The sequence below is a fragment of the Solea senegalensis genome, linkage group LG1 (assembly GCF_019176455.1).
Source record: "Solea senegalensis isolate Sse05_10M linkage group LG1, IFAPA_SoseM_1, whole genome shotgun sequence".
NCBI classification, from domain to species: Eukaryota; Metazoa; Chordata; class Actinopteri; order Pleuronectiformes; family Soleidae; genus Solea; species Solea senegalensis.
The window spans coordinates 40,082,234-40,096,560 of NC_058021.1; positions in this window are offsets into that span (position 1 = coordinate 40,082,234).

Here is a 14,327-nt window from a genome sequence, read left to right on the forward strand (position 1 = left end):
CCATGAATGAAAAAACAGAGCATCGTGGTGTAGACTGTCAGTTTTCATTTGGTTTGCTATAAGATATTGTACTGCGATAACACAGAAGGTGGTGGGCATGCAGGCTCTTGTGTAGCCTCTGCACATCCTTTTTTTTTCTTTTTTTTTATCATTAGACATCCTCACATCAAACTCAAATGGACAGCTGCAGATGACACCTTGTTTGAAGAGTGTGACGTTTGATCGAGGGTGTGTTTGATGCAGCAGGAATAAAAAAGTAACACCTTAGCTTTTCAAACTGGGGTGCTGCTGTTTGAAGTGCGAGGACAGTGCTGGGGAGCCCGGGTAAGTTCTGATCAACTGCTATTGACTTTTCAGGTGGATGTGGGACTACAACCTGGAAATAAAGATGTATGTAGAATGTTGTTTATATACAGATATTGTCCAGGATATATAAATATTTTCGCAGCAAAAAAGACACATTTAACTTAATTAATTGGTGAAATAAAAGTGTTGAAAGTCAACAAACGCTTGAACCCACATTATTGTGTGAAAATGGGACTCAAATATGGGCTCAATGCAACTCTATTCAAATTTTTAATTTGCTGTAACAAAGTAATTTCACTTCCCAACAGTTTCATGCTGAGTAATTGGTTCATGCAGGGAATGTTGGGTGGCACGAGATGACCTTGCTTCGAGATCAAAAAAATATTCACTGAAAATAGATGTATCAAGGACCAACCAACCTCAATTTACAATTTTCCTACTTAGATCAGTCCAGCACTATTGCTTCATGAGTTGGCAGAAAAATGTAATTGGATTCTTAAATTGTTCTTGATTATGGCTAAAGCTGCTGGCATTATCCAAACCTCTGGCAACAAGGCCCAGACAGGAAACTAAAGTACAACATAATGAGAGTTTTAACAATGAATGTGGTTCATTTTAACTAAACCTACTGCAGTTATGGCTTTCTTGGTGTAGAAACACTGGGTTCACAAAGAAGGCAAACAACTAGTCGGCTTGGCATGTTAAAGTTTGATAAACACTTGTCTTTGCCTTTGGGTCTAAGAGATTCACCTAATCTTTACACTGAAGTAAAACTTAGAATAAAGACCTGATAATACGGAAGCTTTAAAGGCCTGTTAAACCACTTTAAGGTTAGATAAGCCATTATATGAATCACAGTTTAAACCATTAGGGATAATTATTCACAACATGTGTGACATTTGATACATTAAGCCTTTGTTTGAGATTGAACAAAGGCTTGAACAGTGCTTATAGGGTGTGATGGAACAAACTCCCCGGTCACAGCACACCAGAGCAGAGACAGGAGGTGGAATCAAGCAGAGACTTTCTGGCACTAAAAAGTATGTTCATACCTAAAGTGGATTTTTATCCCCATCCTTCTCTATCCACTGCACCAACTGTACGAGATGAACAGATGTCACAAATTCAGACAAGTACAGATAAGGTCCTTTCACGACTACAGGCTTTGTCTCAGCATGTAGAGACTGTTAGATATGTTAACTCCGACATTACTCTGCAGTGCTTCCCACAGGAAGTGCTAACTGCACCTGGCCTATTCAAAGGGAACATCTGAGGCAGAACCTGGTCATTTCAAAACATGTGACTCTCTGTCTAAAAACTCAATTCCAGTACATTTTATGTCACTTGCCTTCAGTACACGTGTATTAAACAAGACAAGAAACACATTCAGCAACTGGAGTCCGACGCGACATTTAAACAGCTTGTGTCTCATTTCCATGACACAAACCAGTGACTAATAATTAGGCTATGGAAAATGTCTTGATGTAATGACGTTCTTGTGGTTCAAAATAACCCAACAAATCAGCCTTTGTCACTGCCAAAATGTGGCACAAATTGGCCTTAAGTGGAGGCTGTAGGCTGTTTTCCTGTTTAGGTTGTATATAAACAATATTGCTTTAAATGTTTATATGTACACCTCTTTGAATTAATATTTAGATTAGATTGAGATTTCTTGATGAAGACTTTCTCAGTATTTACAGTCGTATGCAGGTAAATGAACACCGGTCTGATTTAAAATACACGTGTGGAAAAATGTAGCATACTGTATATCTATCACTATTGTGGGAGCTTTTTTTCCCCATCTTCCTTTCACTGGCTGCTGTTTACTTTGCAACATTCATGCACTGAAAAATGTAACATTTAGTGAAGACAAACACAATCTTGTTTTGGGAATACTTTAAACTGTAGTGTCTAACTTTTAAATAATAACAAATGTCTGTTACATTCAAACAGCTGACAAATGATTAAGCCTTCGAGCTCCACGCGACTGTCTGTGCGTGTAGCAGTGTAGCAGTGTTTAGAGCTCACGTCACCTGGCAACATTCCCGTGCTGCAATCAGGAAGTGATTTGTTTTATTATTAAAACAGACAACGGACGCATTGATTGGTGGCTTTAACCAGATGGAGTATAACTGAAAGTAAAAAAAAAAAGTGCCCACGAAACATTTCAGAAATGAATTCCACTGCTCAAAATAATTGACAAGATAAAGGTACTTCTTCATATGAAGGACATAGCACGCAAATTGTTACCTCACTTCTCTTAACTAAGACCAAACAGAGGCAGAATAATAGCAACTATAACAATCACAAAAACCTATGAAGTGCAGCTTTTTCCCTCTATAGTTGCAAAAGACCAAGGACTGAGCCCTGGGGAACACCAAAGGTCCATGGGGCCACAGAGATGCAGGCATTAACTTAAGGCTATTAAGAGAGTCTGGTTTGACAAATAGCATTTAAACCGTTATAGTGTCCGTAATGACAACCCATTTTTCAAACCAATCCATTGCATCAGATGAAGATATATCATCATGTAATAATGGAATAAAAGGCATGTCCTTGCTAACCTTGCTAAGGTAAATTAAAATAAGTTAGTAGCAGTATTCTGCTGGCTGACAGGATGAATTAGGGTTAGATCAGGTGTTAACTGGCTAAAGTTAAATTTGACTATAAGTTTCACTTATAGTCAGAGCAGAAATATCCAAGTTTACTGTTACATGCACTTCTGTTATATTTGCTTCACAGTAAATCAGTCGAACACATAGTCCTGTTTAACTTTTATCTGTGGACATGTTCCCACGCTGTTTGGGTGTAAAATACTGTGCCGAGTGTTTTTGCCTGGCTTGTGTCTGTGGCTTTTTCCAACTTCTTAGTCAATCCCAATACTGACCTCTAATTTCTGATGTAAATGGTACACAGCATTATTCATTTGAACAACTGTGACTGCATAGGTTATTTGTTACTACGGGGAAATGTGTCAGTTTTCCATGGTGAAATGTGATCTGGATGGATGAACACTGCTGGCCCTGTCAGACCAGAGCAGGCTGCTTATCTCCTGTCCTGGGGCTTCTTGAACCAAGAGGAAGGCAGGCTCCAGCACCAAGGAGTATCACCTCTTAGCACATACCTCTTCATGTAGGACATGCCATTGTTTCCATCACAGAAATGCATTGAAATGTTGGATTAGGACCTGAAATTAAGGTATTGCAAAACCTCTTTCACACTGAAATTAGGGGTTTCACCCAGGGTTTTTTAAACTCGGTGACTCTGCAAACACAAAGAGAGAGCGAAGCAGTTAACACTCATTCCCATTGCCAGTGGTTTTTCTGCCATGTGGCGTTGCTTGAATTGTATCATCACAAACGCGTTGGAAACAAAATGAGTCAGCGCTCAGTGACTATTCTGTACTACTACATTACTTCAGTTCCTCTTCAGACCTGAATATATGGAGCACTATCCCTTGTTATAAGAGTTGTGTTACAAGGATAACAGCTAGGCTAATGCTGCTCCAGGACTGACACAGGAATTTGCATAGCCACCAAAAAATGGGTCTTGCATTCCCATCAATAACAACTGGCGCTGAAGCCACTAAAACCCATGTGTGCATTCGAGAGTAATTTGACCCTGGTGTGAATGCCAATTACACAATTTCCCCACACCTTTGGTCACTTGTTATCTATAGGAATATATAGTATTTCGCATGAAATTTTTCCCAACTCCTGACTCTCCCCTGCCCTACCCCCTCTTCTCTGAGTGCTTCAAAGAGCAGGTATCCACAAGCCCCTGAGGCCCAGTGATTGAAAGCTCAGAATGAAGGACAGAGTTCGCCAAAGTCTTATAAAGAATACAATAGAGGATATATTTAAACACTGTAATGCTGCTGATGAGAATCTGTCACATGCCGTCATATGACCAAAGGTGATACTACAATCTAATGACCAAAAAGAAAATCCACCTTCCTCTGTTTTAATGGTTATCCATCGAGATGAGGAAGTGTGACCACTTCAAATATTCTGGAAATGTTGGCATTAAAAACTCCTGCAAATTGTCCTCCTCCACTGGGAGGCTTCCAGATGTCAGAGCACCAAGCGATTAGCATGGCACCAACATTAAGGAGGGGAAAACGGGGATACAAACATATTCATAACCCTCTCTCCCCACAGGCCTCCGGCCACCCCGCTGCTGCTATTCCAATCCGCTCTTCACATGGCCATAAAAATCAGTTTCCTCTGCCTCTGTGCCATCGCAATGACTGTCTCTCCACATAATCAACTCATATCAACATTCCTCTCAGCTAGATGGACTCCCACAGTGCCACAGGCCAAACACTCAAGCTAAGGCTCGGTAACATGGCAGAGCAGGGGGAAAATATCAACCACTCCTGGCAAAACATTAGAAGAAATTAAAAAAACTGTAGAATATATTTACTCTTCATCTAATGAGGGAGGGTACACAAATGTTTTCTGCAGTTCTGTCTCGAGTAATCTACCTCCACTCACTCAAATAGATGCATAATTATTTCTAAAAGGGGTGTTCGTGTTATAGCTTCATAGAATGAAGTTGTCACCAGGGTTTAGAGTGTTTTTGGCAGGCTATACCAGAGCCAGCCAAAGTCCTTGAAGAAGGAAAAGGCTTTCCCGTCGCTCAGCTCCTCTGCATCCCAGCAGGTCCAAGGATTAAATTCATGCCTCTGACAGGCCTTAAAGGGAGAGCAGTACTTCTTCAGCTCCCATAGATATCATTCCCAGGGGACTGGGAGATGAGGCCTTTTTATTGGAAGCTGCGGAGCAAGTGGTGCCCCAGCGAGCTGGCATAATGTGACTGGGCTTAAGACGCCACGCATGCCACTTCTCACTATGTCTCTCTCCATCTCGCTTTTTCTGCCTCCGCCAGCCATGTCATTCACACATGCCACCACCCTCATTTTTGCATGGTTTGTCTTTTCACATCAATCCGTCTCCCTATACAAGTATCTTACTCCACCTTCTCCTCCTCCTACGGCGTTTTCAGCTCAATAATATTTTCAATTCATTTAAAAAAATCATACAGGACACACAACATACATTTGTTTTATTAACACGATTCTATAACAAATTTAATCCTCAGTCTTTTACCTATCAACACATGTGTATTACATAATTGACAAATGAGTCATCACAATGCTGATTTAGCCTATCAGCAACAAAAGCCTGTATTTCCCAGTATGCACTGTAGGTGTTTTGATCTCGTGTCACCTGGCGACATTACCACACTGCACACAAAAAGTATCTACAAAAAATGTAAGAATTGAACTCTACTGCTCAAAAATAATGTGGTTGTTCAGTTTTGATGCCCCCACCCACCCCTTTGCTCCCTCAGTCAGGTCTGATAGTATTGCTGGACAGAGCTCATTTAGAGTAAAAGAGGGAGGATAAAAATACTGATTCTGTTCACGAAGACCAAACAGAGCCAGAATATAACGTGCAATTCAGCAAAAGGTATGCACTGCAACTATAAGGAAACACAATACTAAGGATATAGTACTTGTAAAGCACTATCTTACCTTATCTTATCGTACATATTTATTTTTCAAAAGATTAGCATGTATTTATCACTGGAAATGTAGCACCTGTAAACCTGTATTACGTTTGTCCTCCCTGGTAAAATAGAGATTGTTATTGTGAGTTTTGACTGATCATTAGTCTGCACAACAACTCGTCAGTTTAATGATGTTCTTTTGTTTGTTTGTTTGTTTTCCCTGCAAGCAATCACATAAATCACTTTGTGATTGTATGGGTTGACTTAAATCAACCATTTTTTCCAACTTTCCAAATGTTTACTTTTCTATCTATTTGATACACCAAAAAGCATCAACACAGTTCACTGACACGTAAATGTAAGGATGGCAATCATTTCCATTGGAAAACTAGTCAAATATAAAAAAAAATCATCATTTTGTAGGTAAAACACACATTAAAAACCATTCCTTAAGAATACTAATGTGGGGAACACTATAGTCCAAAAACAATGGACATAAACGTATATGTAAGATTCTATTAAATCATTAATCATAATGTACAACCAGGCTTTTATCCTCATGTCTTCATGTGCTGCACAACTATATAATGCAGTTAGAACAGGAAAAGCAGGAGTGATAAATGAGAGGTTGGCCTTTGACTTTGAGTTTATGACAGTTTATTTGGTCAAGGTAAATCCTCAAGCACCTCTCAGCTGCAATTCTTTAAGCCTCTCTGCTCCTTCTCCGATTATGTATAACCAAAAGGATTTCCATCAACTGCCCAGAGACCACAAGTCTAGTGCACCTTCAGATGTCGCGCCTGGCCGAGAAACAAGCCTTGGGAAAGTGTTTGTGGTCGAGTTAATGAATTAAGATCAGTGTTTGCCACAAACACAGCCCAGGGTCCTTGGAGTTTGTGGGTCCAGGGTTAGAGGGACATCGACTCCGAGACAATGCGGCTGATTACGATAGCAAACACCAGAGACGTTGGAACAGCGTCTCGCGGCCAGAGACTCGCTAATGCTAAACCACAGTCCACACAAATGAAACCAAGAGGAACTGGTGAGAACAGAAAAGCATATATGACGTGTTCATTGATATAAATGCTGCACTATTGAGATTGTAAAATTTTATGTAGAGCAGATGTCAATTCAAAACTTAATGCTTAATATATTTACAATTCTTTAAGCAGTTGACCTTTATTTATTCTTGGTGTAGTCACCTTCCAACTGCAAAAGGTTGGACCAATAGATGTAGATGAAAATGCCGCTATGTGCAATTAGATAGACCTACAACCAATCATACCAATGATCCAGACGACGTACCCTGAGTGACCGAAAATTAGTCCACAAATGTGTTTGTTGTAGTTTTCTAGGAGCTGTGGTTGTCGTAGTAATGGCTCAGGAGATCTCCTTGGAGCAAACGCTTAAAATGGAAGAAAAGCCAAATGTTGGATCTATAAAAAAAGCTGCTTGACGTTGCTTTTCTGTCATCATCGCACTAAGCCCACCACTCGCTTTTTAGGACATTCTGAAGTTGGCCAAGAAGGTGTTCTCTCTCTCCCAGACATTTTTGCAAAGCAAAATCAAATCAAATTTAGTTTGAGGTTGCAATAACAAAGGCATCAGATACATTGCATTGAGTATTTTCAAGTGAACAATGTACCATTAATATGGAGATTACCCATTAAATAAAGGTTAAAAGAAGTAAAATTGTTTATCCTGGGGGGCTGTACCACTAGCAGGGACTAAAATGTGAGGTCATGTTCACACACACAGACACACACACTCACAGATGCACTGGCGTATTGATGCAAGATATGAGCAAGATAGTGCCTGACAACTAGAGACCGTGAACTCGGTCAGCTACTTGAAACACATTGCAGCGTGCAAGTCATCTGAGGGGTAAAACCCATCGCTGACAGCTCGCATTTCACAGCTCAGGGCCCATACGGAGATATTAGACTGCGTTCTAGCCGAGGGGGAAGGCTTGTAAAATGTCTCCATTTATAAAAGACAGCCAAGGGTGATGAATCATAACTGCGTACAACGTCCGTTTTGGGACCAAAACTCCCAACATTTTCTTCAATCTCAGATTCCTTCCTTTACCACTGAGACTTCCTTGTCATGCACAGGTCTGTCCCTGTCTCAGAGCACATTCACTGCACATTTATAGGATAAATTAAATAAAACATTTCCTGGGGAATAAACTCGCTCTTATTGGAGATCCAAGTTTAAGCAGGGATAGCAATTTGTGCCCATCTTGCAACACTAATATATAATGACACCCCTGGAAACGTTGCTTCTCATTTCATTTGCATTTCCAACTTGCCTCCAGACCACACTAACATGGCACAACAGCGGAATACGGAGGGGGCTAATTGCGCCGCGGTGGCCAGAAGCAACATGAGAGCTTATTATTGGAGGACACGCTCAGTGTGTGTGAAAATTCATTTGCATATCACTTTCACTGTCTCTGTGAGGTGATGGGACGTTATTAGCCGGAAAACTCAGTGTCCATGGTTTATTTCCGTTTGTTTATTCTAGCGTTGCATTTCCTAGTTCTGTCAACATGTCCAGACCCCGTGTCAACAAGTACTAAAAGATTATGTAGGAAAAAGGAAAAAAACATTGCATTTGACTCACTCAAACCTGACTTTTAAAATACATGTTAGCCCAACTAAATGTGACTAATAGAATTTCTTTCTTCATGTGACTGGAAGTCAAATTGTTGCTGTATAGACTTGTGACCAAGACTTGTGTTCAGAGTACAGCTACAGCTTTTCTTTTTTGCTTATTCTATGTCTTATATTAAAAAAACTCATTCACTGACTTGAAATTTTATATTTTGTTGTGTTTTACATGTTGTTGTGTCTTATTTAAGTGTTTTGTTAAGTCTTTTATCATTCTTTGTTATTTTATTGTGTGCCTTTAAGCCGGGAGTCGCTGCAAAATCTCGTTATGTCCTCATAATGATAGTAAAAAATTCTTGATTCTCGATTCTCGATTCTATTTTCATGGGTGGCCTATTTGGTATAATAGTGTGATATCTGTGAGGCAGTTACTGACCACCTTAGAGTTGGAGGGCGACATAGAGCCATGGCTGTCAGCACTAACATGAGCACCTACTGTCACAGTTCCTGCATACTGAATGATAAAAGACAGGGAGTTCAGTCATGCTTTGGCACACAGTCACTGTGTGGGTACCACTGTTATAGATGAGCTGGCATTATATTACAACAAGGTGGTATATGATTAAATGTGCAGTGGTTTTACTGATAGCAAGTTCCAGTATGTGTGCAGCCTCATTCTTTGCTCTTTTTCATACAAAAGCAGACTACTAACTTTCCTCCCTCTCTATTTGAGCAGTCCCCTTTTATACCTTATAGGGCTTGTTAGTAGAGACCATGCACCTAGGAGCAGCAGAGTTGTCCAAGCCTTCTCCCCACTAAACAATGAGCCTGTTGTGCTTTCCTCAGTAGTGAGGAGAAGTCCTAGGAGACTGCAGAGGCAGCTGTGGTGGGATCCTGGGACAAGGGCTAGGACTCAGGGAGGAGGAGTGCACAGGGATTGTTTTTTTTATTTTTTTTTTATTTTTTGGGAGGGGTGTGAGGTTATGGAGTGTAGAAGGTCTGTGTGTTGTGGGAACCCCTGATCTCCCCGCTCTAGCCCAACCCACCACCACCCCAGTCTCACTTTTCTGACTTCAGAAAAGGCCGCTGCGACACAACTGCCATTTGCAATGCAGATCATGTCCAGGAGGAAGGAAAAAAGAAGCTGGGAATCAATGGTCCTGTATCAATCTGCTGACTGCTAATGTCCTCCACAATCTGATTCTTGACCCCTTCCCTGCCGTCCCTCAGACAAACCACCATTGTCCCATAGGGCCCCACCTTTTCTCCCCCTACTCTATTGGGAAGCCAAAGATGCCACATTAGGCGAGGAAAATCCACAACTTGACGTTTCTTTGAGGAGAGACGCAGTAACTGTCATTTAGAAATGTGTTCAGCAGGTCTGGGCCCACAACATAATAGGCTGAAAGGAGTGGAGGGGGGTTGGAGGGTTGGAGGGTGGAGACATGGGGGAACCAGTCAGTGTTTGGTGAACACAACTTTTAACCCATGTGGTCATTGTCATAATATCCCAATTTGTGTCACAAATCTGGTTAGAGCGACACGGTAAATCAGCACAAGAAAAGCAGGAGTGTCAGGTGACAGCGTTTGGAGACAAAGAAGACATTTGAACGCATCATACCTGAGCAATGCTGGACCGAAGAGACGACTTATTATTTTTTTACATGAAATCAAACTCGTGGCATCATCACACGAGCCTGTTAATTAAATGTGCCACAGCAAATAAGAACACCCTGTCTCTGTATTCATCTCAAGTAGAGATATCAAAAATATGTTAAAAAAAAACATCTTAGTGCTACACTCATTATACCCATGGTAGGATACAGGTAGCATGTGCAGCATTAATATATCATGGAAGCATGATGAGGAAGTATATTATAGTTTTTCAGGTTTGATTGCTGCATATTCTTTAATGTCATCACTCCAGCTCCCTGCAAAAAAAACAAAAGAGAATCCCCAATGTATCTGAATGTGAACGGGCCCACATGACATGCGGTGCACAGTGGTCACGCTCAGCTGTTTTGGCCAAACAAAGGGAAATGCATACATTTGGAGGACCCGCATCTCTCATGAAAGCATCCCAGCTATTTATAGCCATTAGTTATTTTAGTCTGAAGCAACAAACTGGGATTCTGAGCCTTGACCTTGGGGGAGGTGAGGGGGAGGTGATTGTGTGAAGTGAAAAGTTCAGCATGCAGTTGGCCTCTCAAGACTATTCATTATGCTGGGAGACCTGGGTGGAGGGTCATCTTGATGTGGCGCCTTTGCTCTCATTTGGAGCAGAACACACGTGGACTGACTGACTCATGACTTAAAGGTCCGGTGTGTAACGTTTAAGAGTGTTGACTGGGAACAGTATACCTTTACACAGGGGTGTGGGCTGCGCCTGTCGCACCAGTGCGGCGACAATGGATGACGACATCGAACGTGACACAATGGACAACAATGGAGGACATACAGCAGCTCTTTTTTTCCGTCAAGGGTTGAACCGGTCTAGCTTCACCCTGACCTTAGTTAACCCTTTCACTCTGGTACCCCAAGGAAAGGGTGCCAAAAAATACAACGGTAGGATATTTTGGTACTATTCCACATGTAAAGGCGCAAAAAAAAAACGATTCCGATTCATATGTGGATGCTCACTCATTTGCACTCCCTCTGTGTTCATAGTAAGGGCCAAAATAAGACCAGGAAGCCGATTGTGTGCATTACAAAGAACGTGCTCCATTCATTATGAGTGCCGTCTCATCTACTTTTACACATCCTCTCCGCCCCACAGTGCATATGTATGATTTCTGACCAGGCTGCTCCAGCATAAAAATGCTATACAGTGGATTAGCCACCACTGAATGGTATGATTTGGAGCCAATCTGTCAGTTCCCCCTGCCCATGAGAAGCCTGTTCACTCCTGTTGCCTGCTGTTTATTTATGAGCAGGTCTCGGCCCAGGGTTTTTAATCATTCATGAAACTTCGACGGACCAAAAAAGAAGTCAGCACCATGCTGGATTCTTATTCCAACCAATATGAGGTGTACAAAAATACATATTAAAAAAGTAGACAATTTTCTCTAAGATAGAAAAATGGAAAAAAAATATATAGAAAATCCATATGGATTCATAGTGAGCTGCAATTGTTACCGTCTCATTTTGTTTGCATTAACCACTTTGCTTTAAAAAAAAACAAATGAGGATAGCTGATGGTTGCCCTGTTTAATCTCCCATGTCTGATAATTCAGCGTTCAATTATTTATCTATTCAGCTTGACCTGGTGTTTTCTCTCTAAGATAACCAATCAAATAACACAAATCACCCAGAGCTTCCAGAGCCAAGACTCTGCAATCTCCTGCCACATGCTACAACAGCAAAACAGTTCCTAAACTCCATTTTCGATAATAAGTGAAAATAAATTAAGAGGTGTGGGAAGGGTGGGGGTGTGGGGGGAAGAAGAAGAAACTGAAATGCTTCTAAGAGGTCAGCAGCATAAATCACTGTTGTAAATCGGGGGAGTTGAAAAGTTCAAATTAGAATTGTTGTCATATTTAGCAGTCAGCCCCAAACACTGATGGATTAAATGTGGAAGGGAGAAAATAACTTGATTAGCAGGAAATAATGTGTTCTCTTTATGAACTAATTTGCTTGACCTCGGTGCAATATTGTATTGGAAACAAGTTTGGAAATGCTCAAATGAAAGAGGGAGAAAGACAGAGCAGGTCACTGCTGCAAACCTTTTTTTTTTAAACTAATGGAGGTTCGTAGAGGGGGACTGTGTGTGTATGTGTGTGTGTGTGTGTGTGTGTGAGCATGTGTGTTTGTGTGTTTGTGGTCAATTAAGATGTCTTGGGTCCCGTTTGTGCAGTGTGAAGATCATAAACCCATAAAAGCACACAATTAGTGTCTATGACAGACACTAGCAAAACACCTCGTAAATCAACCTGTCTGACGGTTTATGTAGGTGTGAGGCGTAGAATCACGCTTCCATCATTCCTAACACTTTAAATTCTAGCAGGAAAAGCTTTTAAATTGCCTGGCAATTGTCTGGTGAGTCATAAGTGATTAAATCCTTACATTAATCATAATGTTGAGTCTTTATTTATCTCTGTGTCTCTGTATTCAACATAACAAGGGCCTCTGTGTAACACTGGGATACAATATTGAAATACAAAAATTAAAATTAATAGTAAAAGTACAATCTTCTGCAATCTTAGTGTGCGTTTAAGCTAAAGGTTATTGACACCTACTCATCTTACCGAAAAATAAACTCACAAAAACCTGGTTAGCAACAAAAGATGAATTATAGCATCATATATACAGTATATACATATATACTGTAAATTGAATGACTGAAGTGTTTTACGTGTCATGCCAACAAAGGCTTGACACTAAAAATGTTTTTCCTACAGGAACAATAATGTCTCTCGCTACTGACAAATACAATCTCCAGACTTTAGTGCATATACAATAGCAGCATAGGTTATCAGTGTTGAATTAAAGGTACCTAAAGTGAACATGGTATCTTACTCAGCAGGATTAATTATTAATTAATAATGAATTAACTCATTTAATAGCTTCAGAGCCATTGTGATGGTTAAATGGCTTGTTGTGGGGGAGACTGTCTCCATTTCCCCTACTGTCTGTTAGTGGAAAACCATCCTTTGCAAGAACAGGACCGCTGACACGGAATCCTCGGAATCGGACAAATTGCTTCACGCCTCGACACACACGTCCCCACAGACAGGTATATGCAATAAGATTAAGGCAGTGATAGCACTATTTTAGACAGAGCTGCTGAAAAAGAAACGTTGGGCCGGCTCATTTCAAGTTGTGAGACTTGTAAAACACATTTGCATGCAAAGCAAATGCCGAGTGGATATGGCTCCACGGCTTGTGTTCGCCAGCTCCGTTGAAAACAAATGCACATGGCCAGGAGAGGGGAAGGGACGGGGGAGCGTCAGCAATGACTTTTTATGACAATGAGGATAAAGTGGTAGATGTCGGTGTGGTAAAAATATGTACTAGATGAAGAATTAAACACTAAATAATGAGCACAGTACATGTTATGACTGACATTATGCAAATGAATTGCAGCGTGTCTGCAATTATTTGTTCAGAGATACAATTTAGCAACAGGCAAGTATGTAGAGTGAGTTCCATTAGCAGTTTAATTTGTTTTACTTGGCAACGTCAGTATTTAAATGGTTTTATTCTTACCTGTCGAAACAGAGCCAACAGTGGGAATGGAATTAATAAATTAGGGATCACTTCCAAATGGGTTTAGTGTGAACATGTCCTTGAAAATGTGAGATGACTATTGATGGTGGTTTAAGTTCATACTCTTTTTTTTTTTCCGTTTTGTATGTGGATGTGTATACATGCATTCATGCTTGTGTGCAACGTAATCACAAGCAAATTCTTCAGCCTTGTTTCCGCCACTTGATGACAAGATTTGACAAACGCTGGGGCGCAGCTGCTCACAGAAGTGCTGCAGCTCTGTTTGGAAATATTTCTGCTGCCACCGTGCCAGCATCCTAGGATTAGGCCGACGGAAGGCTGCATTACTCTGGAGTTTGAACATCTGTGTTTGTGAAGCGCAGTCCGAGATACCCACCGGTCTTGGAGGAGAGATGAGGTCCAGCAACAGCCATTTCTAAAAGGTTAGCCAATATGCCTTAAACCAAATGGAGCCGCTGGCCTCGTGCTGCACTGCTGTGCTGTGTATTCACCAAAGACTGCGGTGATTGCTTGTGCAAACAAATTCCGCCGACTGAAAGACAGAAAACTCATGTAAATGAGCCTGAAACTTCACCCAATAGTGTGGTGAAGCAAAGGCACTGAGTAGGAGTAATGAGCAGCAATAAATTACTGTACATTAAAGCTGGGAAAGCCTGATGGTATAAAGGT